We start from the raw sequence: 12036 nt of genomic DNA, 5'->3' as shown, positions 1-12036 counted from the left end.
AGGGTTTTTTTTGGGGGGGGGGGGGATATTCCTGATTTTTTTTCCCCACAAACCCGTTGTATTTCTTCAGCCCAAAGCATTTTGGTGCAATTCAAGTCAAGATGCATCGCATACATTTGATGATGCTAATCCTGCAAAATGGATTACAGGCAAAAAAAACTTTTCATTTTCAAGTGGTTGCTCAAAAAGCCATAGGTTAGTAGATTAAAAAGTACAACCCGAATCCTTTCTAATCTGTGCTGACCTCAATAGCTGTTTTTTTTACGAAAAGACCACAACAAAAGACTAATTAGAAACATTCCCAAGCATATATGCTTTGACATCCAACAGTCTTTCCAGGCCTGTGTAAAATTTTTGTACAGATAAATGAACTTTGTAGTCATCCTCAATCTTATACGCATGTCATTCTTGATTTGTCACAAAATCTTTTGTTTTATTTTTTATAAGTAGTTTGTGTTACTATCGTAGTTCCCTGATTTGCCTGCCGTTATAACCTTTGTTATTTACTCGGTTGTAATTGTCAGGAATATTTTATATTAGTTTGGTATGTTTACAAAAGAATTTATGATGAAGTTGTTAATATATCTGTAAAATGTTTATATAAGGTGCTATCTGATTTTTGTTTTCACTCTATCCTGCAAAAGCCATAAATGTGTTTTCATAATCTCCTTTCTAAGCAATCGCCATCACTCATGCAACTCAATAAAACCTTTTTAAGTATGTTTGTGTGCTGTATTTATTACAGAAAATGTGACACATAAGAAGGCCAACAATTCACTAAAAATGTTTTTTTTTTTTATTGGTCTGATGAAGTATTCTAATTTGTTGCGATAGTGAATTGGTGGGTTTTTGGTAAATGTGAGCCAAGAACCAAAGACTTAAACTACTTCAGTCTGTGTGCATTGAATTTATTTAATACACGAGTTTCACAATTTGAGTTGAATTACTGAAATAAATGAACTTTTCCACGACTTTCTAATTTGAGATGCACCTGTATGTCTTCATATAAACTTAGATGGATTCTGTTGCCCCTAGTGGTCAGAACAAGGATGTACAAGTTACCCGTCAGATGATTGAAACGACTTAAAATATATGATGCACCCTATTTGGCATCAAACAGTTTATCAAACCGCAAAATGAAGATTATTTTAGGCTAAGAAATCCAAATGCTTTTTTTGTGGAGTTTCATCTTTCAGAAGTGGATGTGTCTTGAATTTGAATGCTATTTACATGCTGTTTGAATTCTGTGCAGCTATGTATAAGGTTATTACTATTATTAATAATAGCTTACAGTGGCTCAATAAGACAATACGCAGACAACATTTACATAATGTTCCACAGAAAAATTTATTGTTGCAAATACAAAAGTCAAAAACGTGGCAACACAGATCTTATCAGGGCATTTTTTTTAAACAAAAGACAATAATCTGCCCTTTTTTATATATATATATATAAAACATGGCCATTTTGAATATTTGTGCTACAGTAAAAACAACTTATAATATATAAACATGGTCATGTCCAAATAATATAAGATGAAGTACAGAGGTGGCGCGTGTGGTCTGCGTCGACAGACAGTATCATACAAAGACGGACAATTCAAGTTCAATTCAGGTTCAACCAAATATACACATAGATGACAGTACAAGTAATTGTCTGCATAAATACAGCAAAGAGAAAGACAATTACTGAACAACATAAATCTCTTTGGTTCATTCTGTGGTGTTAATTCTGCTCCTTGCGTATCATAAAACCCCATCATGTACACTTGAAGCAGACATAAGGCCACTTTAAGATTGAATACAGGAAGTGTCAAGATAAGCATGTAGTTGTAATTAACATAAAACAGTTTTTTTTTTTTTTAAGTAATGCCATGTTAACGCACCTCAGCAACAGTAAAAAACTGCAGTTTAAACAAGGCCTTGTGTAAAGTAATAAGACTGATCAGAAACAAGGACGAATGGGTGCTTGGTGTCACATTTGCATTTATGGAAAAAAGTATGCATAGCATGTTGGATAAGACTGTGTGTATTCCTGTGGCATTTTACGCCTGAATCTGGAATACATTAGAAACACTAGTTTTTCTTTAAAGTATGAATATGAATGTTGAAGATTAAAAAGTGTGAGGTTGAGTTCAGGTAGGACTTTGCATAGAAAGACTGGCCTGAAAGTTTATTGTGCTTTGTTATTTGCTGAGCTGTATAACATAATTGCAGATTAAGGATGACCTGCCCTCTGAACAGTTTTAATCTCCCAAATAATGTCATTTTAAACTAAAAAAAAAAAAAAGGTTAATAACAAAAAATAGAAAAGTAAAAAAGGAATATAAAATCTGTAAATTGTTATTGCAAAATTCAAGCTCGATGACTGAGACAAAGCTGGCTTCTGTTCTAACTGTTTAAGGTCCTCAAACCTTGTAGCAGAACCGCATATACTTTGTGCTGAGCAGAATTCTGAGCTTTCGTGCTTGTTTTCAGGTCAGAAGACGGAGTCTCTCTTGTCATATGAGCCGCTCGCGTGTGACTGGCAGTCAGTGCTACACAACGTGGAGGTTTGCCCAGGTCTGGTGGTGTAGGGATTATGGACCCCTGAGTTGTTCGAGTCTGCTGTAGACATCATCAGCCTGACTTAACTCTTCAAATACTGGGATGAGGTGAAGCAGCTCAGTGTCCTCCAAGTCATCAAACCAGGACAGTACAGGAACCTGTTAAAGGCACAGAGGTTATTATAGTAATTTATTTATTTAATTTATAGTCATTTTGGGATAATTTAAATCTACTGGGTTTATGTATTTTAAAACCATGAAGATCATTTTGGATGGTGGTACACCAATCATTTGTTACATATACTGTAGGGTCCAATAGTCTGCAATGAAAATATTCCAAATATAATTTTAATCAAAGACATTGTAAAATTTGTCAATATAATTTCAACTGTTCCACTTTTAAACATTTGTTAATATACACATGATATTTGATGAACTATATATATACAGTGGGTATGGAAAGTATTCAGACCCCCTTAAATTTTTCACTCTTTGTTATATTGCAGCCATTTGCTAAAATCATTATCTTTCCCAAAGACTCATGGCTGTATTAGATCAAATGGGTGCTTCTACTAAATACTGAGCATTTTTCAGTTTTTCTTTTTTAATAAATCTGCAAAGATGTCAACAATTCTGTGTTTTTCTATCTATATGGGGTGCTGTGTGTACATTAATGAGGAAAAAAAATTAACTTAAATGATTTTAGCAAATGGCTGCAATATAACAAAGAGTGAAAAATTTAAGGGGGTCTGAATACTTTCCGTACCCACTGTATATATATATATATATATAATGTAATATATATTTGTTTCTATTCAACATATAATAATACATTAGCATTCAGTGTGAATAATAATACATAGCATTCATGCTCAGTGCTGCTATTTATGTTCAATATTGTCAACTATTATTGCAATTACAAATAACTTTTCTATTGAAATTTATTTTCACATTTTTGCCATCACATCCTGTAATGGCAAAGCCAAATTTACAGTAGCCATTACAAAACAGTAAGTTTAAAGAACAGCATTTATTTGAAACATAAATATTTTTTAACATTGTCTTTACTGTCATTTTTTATTGGTTTAATGCATCCTTGCTGACTTAAATGTATTAATTTCTTTAAACAAACAAAAAAATTCAGTTACCAAACCTTTGAATGGCAGTATATATACACATTACATATACTGTGTATGAGACTTTTGGACCCCACTGTATATATGTCAAATACAGCAAAAATTAACAGTTGTTAAAGGGATAGTTCACCCAAAAATAAAAATTCTGTCATTAATTACTCACCTTCATGTCGTTCCAAACCCATAAGACCTTTGTTCATCTTTAAAACACAATTTAAGATGTTTTGGAAGAAATGCAAGAGCCCTCTAACCCTGCATAGACAGCAATGCAACTGACACATTCAAGACCCAGAAAGGTAGCAAGGACATCGTTAAAATAGCCCATGTGACATCAGTGGTTCAACCTTAATTTTATGAAGCTACGAGAATACTTTTTGTGCGCAAAGAAAACAAAAGTAACAAATTTATTCAACAATTTCTTCTTTTCCGTATCAGTCTTTGACGCACATTTACGACAGTACCCCAACGCATCCGGGTTCTACGTCAGAACGCCAGCTCCTGCGTCAGCAGAGACCGACACGGAAGAGAAGAATTGTTGAATGAAGTCTGTTTTTTTTTTGTTTTGTTTTCTTTGCACACAAAAAGTATTCTCGTAGCTTCATAAAATTAAGGTTGAACCACTGATGTCACATGGGCTATTTTAACAATGTCCTTACTACCTTTCTGGGTCTTGAATGTGCCTGTGCAGGGTCAGAAAGCACTCGGATTTCATCAAACATATCTTAATTTGTGTTCCAAAGATGAACAGAGGTCTTAGAGGTTTGGAATAACATGGCACTAACTAATAACAGAATTTTCATTTCTGGGTGAACTAACCCTTTAAATAGCAAGAGGGAGAATCTAGAAGGCGGGCTTTAACAAAAACGCTAAATAGCGGCAGGACAGTGAAACCCACAGCATTCTCGCATTTATCAGATCTCACCTGGTGTGTGGTCCCCTCAATCTCCACAGGCACAATGAAATCTGCATTGCTTATTGGCTACAAAAACACAATGTGGATACGGTTAAAAACACCAGTGGAGTGATAAACTGTTATTAACGCAGTTGTTTGCATGCCAATAATTGTTGTTTACATGCAATAATTACTGTACAGCTAATATTTCATATATGCACCTATTCTTAGTTACACAGTATGAAGCTCCTTAAAATGTCAAATTTACAATATCAATCAGTGTTAATAACCGGGGTGTACCTTAAAGGAGCTATGCACCAGTGTTTCATCCAGATCTATGATCACACAGATCTTTCCCTGGTCCTGAGAGGTCACTGCTGGCAGTAGACACTCTCCTGGTATCTACAGATAAGATGTAACAGATCAATATTTTTTTATTTTCTAATCATGTGGGCTTTTAACTCAGCGGGCTTTAACAAAAACGCTAAATAGCGGCAGGACAGTGAAACCCACAGCATTCTCGGGGTGGAAGATGTAGGAGGCAGGGGAGTTGTCCAGGATCAGGGTTTTGTGGAGCTCACGGCCGAGGCGACTCAGGTCTTTAACATAGCAGCCTTGATAGAAGACGCAAGATTCACGGAAGAGGCGTGTGCGGAACACGCCACACTGATCCAGCAGGTCAGTCACAGGGTCTGCATACTAACAGCCATGAATGAGGACAAGGAGGGATGGGTTAAGGACACTTTGTTACTGGAGAAGAAAATAAATCTAACACTACAGGAGCATAACTGACCAGCACTAGTGAGGAATTTCTATTTCCCGAAGCTCCTAATGAAAAAGCTCCTAATAATTAATACCTTAGCAAGGCTGGCAGTGAACAGAACACATTCAAACAGTTCTCCCATCCTCTGGAGAAACTCATCCACGTATGGCCTCTTCAACACATACACCTAAAACACAGATGGGTTCGTTGTTGTTCATGTGACTAATGATTTTAATTCACCATTCACATGTAGAGGCTTTAGAGTTGCAACATTCTGTAAATAAAATGAATCACAAAATGTTCTGTAGATCCATCTAGTGCTGTCGCTCGTAGCCTCCTCCTGAAACAAGTAATCAAGAATAGGCCGTATTAGTGGGAACTAACCTATCCTGGATTACTTGAACCAGGTAGAGGCCAAATGCAGATTTTCCGTGAAAAGTTGACAAGAACCATAAAGGTTTTAATGCAAATTCAATCTCCTCTTTTTGTAAAAACCAATTAAAAAAAATATTCTGACTGTACTGCTTGTTGTGGTGTTCATCTCATATTTTTTTTGAGTTAAATAAATGAATTAATGGGCAATCTTGTGATTGTGCGCTGTGATGTCACAATCTGAAAAGTTGTTCTCACATCAGTCCAGCAGATGGCGCTCATCATTCACTTTTAAATATACTACATTAACATCTCCACTCTCCTCCAGCACAATTCAAGTCAGTGCGCACTGGCAGGGGATTACTGCTGTTTCTCACATACACAAACATTTATCAGATCTCACCTGGTGTGTGGTCCCCTCAATCTCCACAGGCACAATGAAATCTGCATTGCTTATTGGCTACAAAAACACAATGTGGATAAAAAAAAAACCCAGAGAGAAAAAAAAATACATTGCATTGCCCCTTCATTGTCTGAACAGTACATTTAATTTTACACATCCTGATTATAATACATAATTATAATAATTTTATATGAAATACTTCGTATTTCTCTAGCCACACACACTTAAAATAATATTAAACATTATATAAAATATTTAAATAATATACAAATTTATTATATATATATATATATATATATGTGTAATATTTTTTATTAATAAAACAATTTGACAATGTACAGTTGTTGATTTACTTTTTTTTACGAAATAACAATTTAACGATTGGCAGTTACTTCTAGTTAATCCTTAAAATGTTTCTTTCTTTATTTGTTTCATGTTTCAATGACACAAAATAAACTAGAACAAAAAGTGACAGTGTTGATTAATGGTTACTATAATACTTTGGCAATGGTCCCATTGTCCTCAGGCGCTAGCAAGGCATCATGGGTAGGTGATGTTGGCAGTTGGGCATCTTGAGCTCGAAGGCAACAGATGAGCTTTTTGAAGATATTCCTACTCCCAGGTTTCTGAGGCGAGCTTTTATTCACCTGATCTGTTTGAACACAATAAAGCAATTTTTTCAAATGCATAATTTGCATATATTAGTCCCGCTGATAATTGTATTGCATAAACATAGCATAAAAAGGCTCATGTTGCGTGGTTTATAAACAATCCCACTAAGTGCTACTGCCAAACCCCACCCAGAGCGCATTAGTAAATGTTAATAAATATTTTCAATGAACCACTTTAGTCTCCAATAGATGAAAAACAGAAACTTCAGCAACAGTCAGCTAGATACATTTGCATCAAATGCACCACTGAGCCTTGACAGAGCTCTTAAATAATTCAGAGCACTGGAATGAAATGTATGTTTTCGTCAGTAAATACGGCGCCTATCGACATCAAAATGACCAAAGGCTCAGCCGCCCCTCTCCAGAGATGGCACAGAAAATCTGTTTTAAATGAGACTGCTGGCCACGGCTGGTATATGTTATATAATCTCAGAGGGCGGGAAAGCCCACACATTTCAGCTGTACCTTCGGAGCAAAACATACACACACTCTAACGCACTCACACACGGCTCCTGCCATTTCATCACAGGAGAGTCACGGCAGAAACAAGACCTAGAAGTCTTGTAGCCACAGAAATAAGAGCTATGTTTTGTAACACGACATCTGTAGCGAGCTTTGTTGTGCATTACCGAGGGACTCCTTGCATATTTAGGGGGCTTCTGCATACTTATGCTTGCAAATATCTGCATGTAAGTGAAACATGATTTTGTTCAGACATGCCTGTTGAGATTCCCAAGAAGAACAAAAATGGACACAAAAGCTGTCGCAACATGAAAGTGCGCCATGCAATGATTAGAATCTGTTTTTTATTGCTATGGTGATGTAACTTCAGTACTACTAATGAATAGTTTTTTTCTCAGCTAAAGGAATTGACCGTGATGATGAGCAGGGGCTGATTCCAGGCACCTTTTCCCCCTCTCGTTTCCTATGGGAGCTTATGTAGCCATAGGAATCATCTTATGTAACATACGAGCAGCATGTACAGCAGAGGGAGGATGCGAGAAAATGGCCTCCTTCGTCATCATTTACTCTGTGCTGTATTTGCCCATCTGTACACTCGCTGATAACGCCCTGCTTAACAAAACGACTCAGGAAATGGAGTACAAGGAAAATGTATCCATGAATTCAAATGCACCTTCTTGAAAACATTTTTCACATGAGGATGGAGCGATACGGCCGAGCATTTAGAGCGGACTGGAAAGGGTGTTTTGTTAAGGACCATCAAAGGTTCTGCTAGAAGCTTTTAAGTGGTCAGGGTTCTGCTCAGACCTAATCTAATGAGATTGTGTGTGTACTTTTTAATCCGTTTACCAAAAAACAGTTTAACTGCTGAATAAAAGAAACTTGTCATCTATTTTCCTAGATAATAAAGATCACCAAAGTGAATTAAATGGCAAGCATGGATTTGAGTTTCAAGGGATCGTGTGTAACTGGAGTCTAAGGAATCTGTTAAGAAAACAACAAGGTCTTGATATTAGTAATTAGACCAGTGGACAAAGTAACTGAGAAATTATTTTTTTTCTCAGTTGTTTTGCATGTATCTAATAGGTGAAGATCAGAAAACACTGGTATAACAGCAGCAATGTTTTCAATGTCTTAGATTTGCTCAAACCAGTTTTACACATATCGTATTATCAATACATATGGAAACTATTTTTCAGGCATTCAGATTGCTGTCTGAGCACTAATATAAACACAATTCTAATGCATTCAAATATATAAAAATTGTGTATCTAATAAAAAAAAAAAAATCCTTAGAATGAAAATTCACTGAGCTCTTGAAGCACATGTATAGTGACTTAATAGTGATCAACATGCCTGGTATTTTTTTTATTTGATGCTTTTCAGATTATCTGCTACCTGAGTGCATATTTAGTGTTTTCAAATATTTAATATATAACTGCAATTTTCTCATTTGCTATCATTAATTTGCGTTATGTACTGTATATATTGGCTTTATATCGGCAGTCTGTCACCCTTATCTCTACATATCAGCCTCAGTATCAGTTGTTGAAAAACATCCATACTGGATAACCTTTATATTTAAACTAAGCATTGCTTTTATTGCCTTTCTTTATGAATTGCATTTTGATGTTATGATGTACATTAAACTAAACCACAGCTGCATACCGATGGATATTCAGCTAATGACAAAATGAGACATAACTGTCTACATTATACATTTCTAAGATTGAATCCTTGCTTGATTTGAATACCAATATATTAAAAAAACTAATTTAATCTAATTCCACAAGGTTCTATAGCAAGGATATACAAAACTTTACATAAACATTGCAAACATTCTTAGCATTTGGTATCTGGTTTAGGGGTCAATGACGTGACTTGTACAGATCTATTAAAATGATTCAAAAACACTTTAAGAAATGCAGTTCATACAGAAATGACTTGAATATGACTTCTATAATATTTTCAGATGCTGAATTAAAATTATTTTGATATTTTATTGTGAAGGTTAAGATCAAAAATGTCTACATAGTGTAGCTGTCTGGAGAATGTAAAAAAGAAAATAATTTCATTAAAAGGATTAAATTCTTGAAAAAATAATTGGTGGTAAATGTAATTACATATAAATATTTGTTATTGTTTCTTAAAATAATATTAGAAAAACTGCTGACAGACAAATCAAGTCAATGTGGCATAACAACAAGCAGGAAGCCATTTTGTTGCCATGTCACGAAACAGAGGACCCTTTTAGACCCTGACAAGTGTGAATTATAGCCATTTAGTTTGTTAAAAAAAGACATTATATATGTATTTTTATATTTATATATTTTTGACCTTTTTAAGCATTTTTTATATTTATGACTCAAAAATTCATTATATTTTTACCTTGAAAAATATCTTTGAAAATGTTTTTGAATTGAGTGCACTCACATGCTACGTGAAAAGAAACTATTTTAGTGCTTTTTACTGGGTTGGGTTACACCACTTGATAGTTTCAGAGTTACTGAGTCTGAATATTTGCATAAAATGGTATAAAATGATTTTCAAACCATCATAAATACAAAGTTTATGTCTTAGAAGCTAAATGGCACATATGTTTAAACTATACTGGTAAATTGATTGAACCTTTTAATATTATTGTCTTACATACATATATTCACATCCCAAACACCATCATTTCTGAGAGTCTTTGCTGTTATAGCCACAAACAGAAAAGTCACACTGCACACTTTATGCCAGCGAGTACAAACTGAGTTCAAGGGGTCTTCAAGGAAATTCTGCAGACTTGGCTTGACTATATTCCCAACATTATGGCTGCTTGTAATTCACTAATCTAGAGATCGTAAACATCTGAAATAATACCCTAATTGACATAAGTGAAGTACAGTCATACTAGAACGACCGGTGTTTATATTGTTTTTGCGTCAGATCTATAATAAGCGCACAGCTCTGCGCATATTTACAAGGCTCACGATAAACACTGGCACGAACTGCCCGTCAAAACAGTGAGCAGATAGACTCGCCCGCCAGGTAGTAAGTAAGGGGTTACAAAATGGTTACTATGTAATTTTCCGCATAACACCGTGGCCTTTACTCGTTAAACGTCTAGATAAGGCCTTCATTAACCGTTATGGTTTACGCGTGTAATCGCAGCGTCGCGCAGCAGATGGAGGGCGTGTGCTGAGGGGTGTGTTGCGCATTCCAGCGCGGCACCTTGCGCTCTCCATTAGGCCGATGTTTTTCGACATTTCAACTCGATATTTGGTGTAGTTTTACTTAGGTAGAAGTGTGAGATGTACTAGTGTAGGTAGTCGTGTAGTCGATTAACGTAAACAGAAAATGTTTTTGCAACACAATCTGCATAAGGTTAAAACAACATGTCACTCAATTTAACTTATCCATTAACCAAACGATGAAACGACGTCGACAAAAGAGTAAACAACATGCAACACGAATTAACTTGGCCGGATTGGTTAACGTTATATGTTTAAAACAATGTCCAAACATCAGAATCACATCTATTGCGTGAACGAAAAATAAATAATGAAATAAATAATACATAAATAAAACACATACTTTCTTAATATACACTAAGGAGCCCAGATAAAAAGAAGGGGAAAAAAACATTAAAGAGAGAAAAACATGTCAACGTTTTCTAACGTTACACGTCGTCTGAAATTCTTAAAAAAAAAAAAAACATTACGTAAACATTCAGCAATGCCTTACTGCAACAGCAAAGCATGTAACTTATATGGTAAAATAAGTTACACATGTATTTCTCTTTATTAAGCCATATACAAACCTGAGCGGATTTACATTTCGCCGTACGGAGCAGAATTCGTTAAGTTCCAACGGTTTGAACTTAACGTAACGAATTCCGCTCGCGACTGTGACATGTCAATCAGCTCGATATGACAAATAACTGTCACAGCGCGAGCGTCGAACACGCTCGAATCGCGCACCGAACAGCGCGACGCGATAACGCCACTCAATATAAAAAGAGTTGACAGCGCTAAAACATCACCGTTTAGCATGTGACAGTGCGTTGCCTACCTGTTTTCGAAGACAACCGAGAATCCTCTCTCTGCACTTGAGTGATGACAGAACTTTCCATCTAACAAACGCACAGCCCTCAACGTCCAACCAACCTTTTCCAGCGACAAACAGTCGGTCCGCATTTAGTGGCATTAAAAGCTAGCGAGGCTTGAAATGAATAATTTCCGTTCGCGCAAAAATATCTCAAACCTACGGCGACAAAATATTTTGATACTTATTTATTCCCGCCTTCTATTCTATTCCACATGGGAGGGGCATGACACTTTGTTTTGTTTTCTCTTATCTGCTATTTTCTAGGCTTCGCGTCTCGGTTTATTTTATCGCTTGTATATTTATCCATAGCCCCCTCTAGTCTTGGTAAAGCCCTCACTTTTTCTCCAACAACATGGAGAATCCAGGCGAAAGAAGAAAAACAACCGAGGACATGGGGCAAGGACGGTTTCAAGTTCCCCTTACTACAGATAAACAACCCCGTCGCTGGGCTATATCCAAAATAGTATTTTTTAAAAAGACACGACCAATTCGCTCAGGAGTAAAATTGAAGAAGATAAGACGCGAAACTAGTCGATAATTTACGGTTTTTATGTTTTTCTGCGTATTGTTTTGCTTTGGACGGACTCGCAGGGGCGCCTTGAAACAGCTGGTCGTTTCGGATTGGATCTCCAGGAAGTGGGAGTAGCTGAAGCATTCTTCTGTTCTGCACACTCCACACTGAAAACATTCCAGTGCTGGT

The 12036-nt window shown here is 36.0% G+C and overlaps 1 pseudogene; it reads right to left on the bottom strand.

The window, feature by feature from the left end:
* Window positions 1–1450: 1450 nt before the first annotated feature.
* LOC107737665 (carboxy-terminal domain RNA polymerase II polypeptide A small phosphatase 2-like) lies at window positions 1451–11833 on the bottom strand (annotated as a pseudogene).
* Between the last annotated feature and the right edge of the window lie 203 nt (window positions 11834–12036).

Source organism: Sinocyclocheilus rhinocerous, unplaced genomic scaffold (genome assembly GCF_001515625.1).
Source record: "Sinocyclocheilus rhinocerous isolate Xijiao unplaced genomic scaffold, SAMN03320098_v1.1 scaffold72, whole genome shotgun sequence".
Taxonomy (NCBI): domain Eukaryota; kingdom Metazoa; phylum Chordata; class Actinopteri; order Cypriniformes; family Cyprinidae; genus Sinocyclocheilus; species Sinocyclocheilus rhinocerous.
The sequence above is the reverse complement of the archived record's forward strand: the minus strand, read 5'-3'. Positions and strand labels throughout refer to the sequence as shown.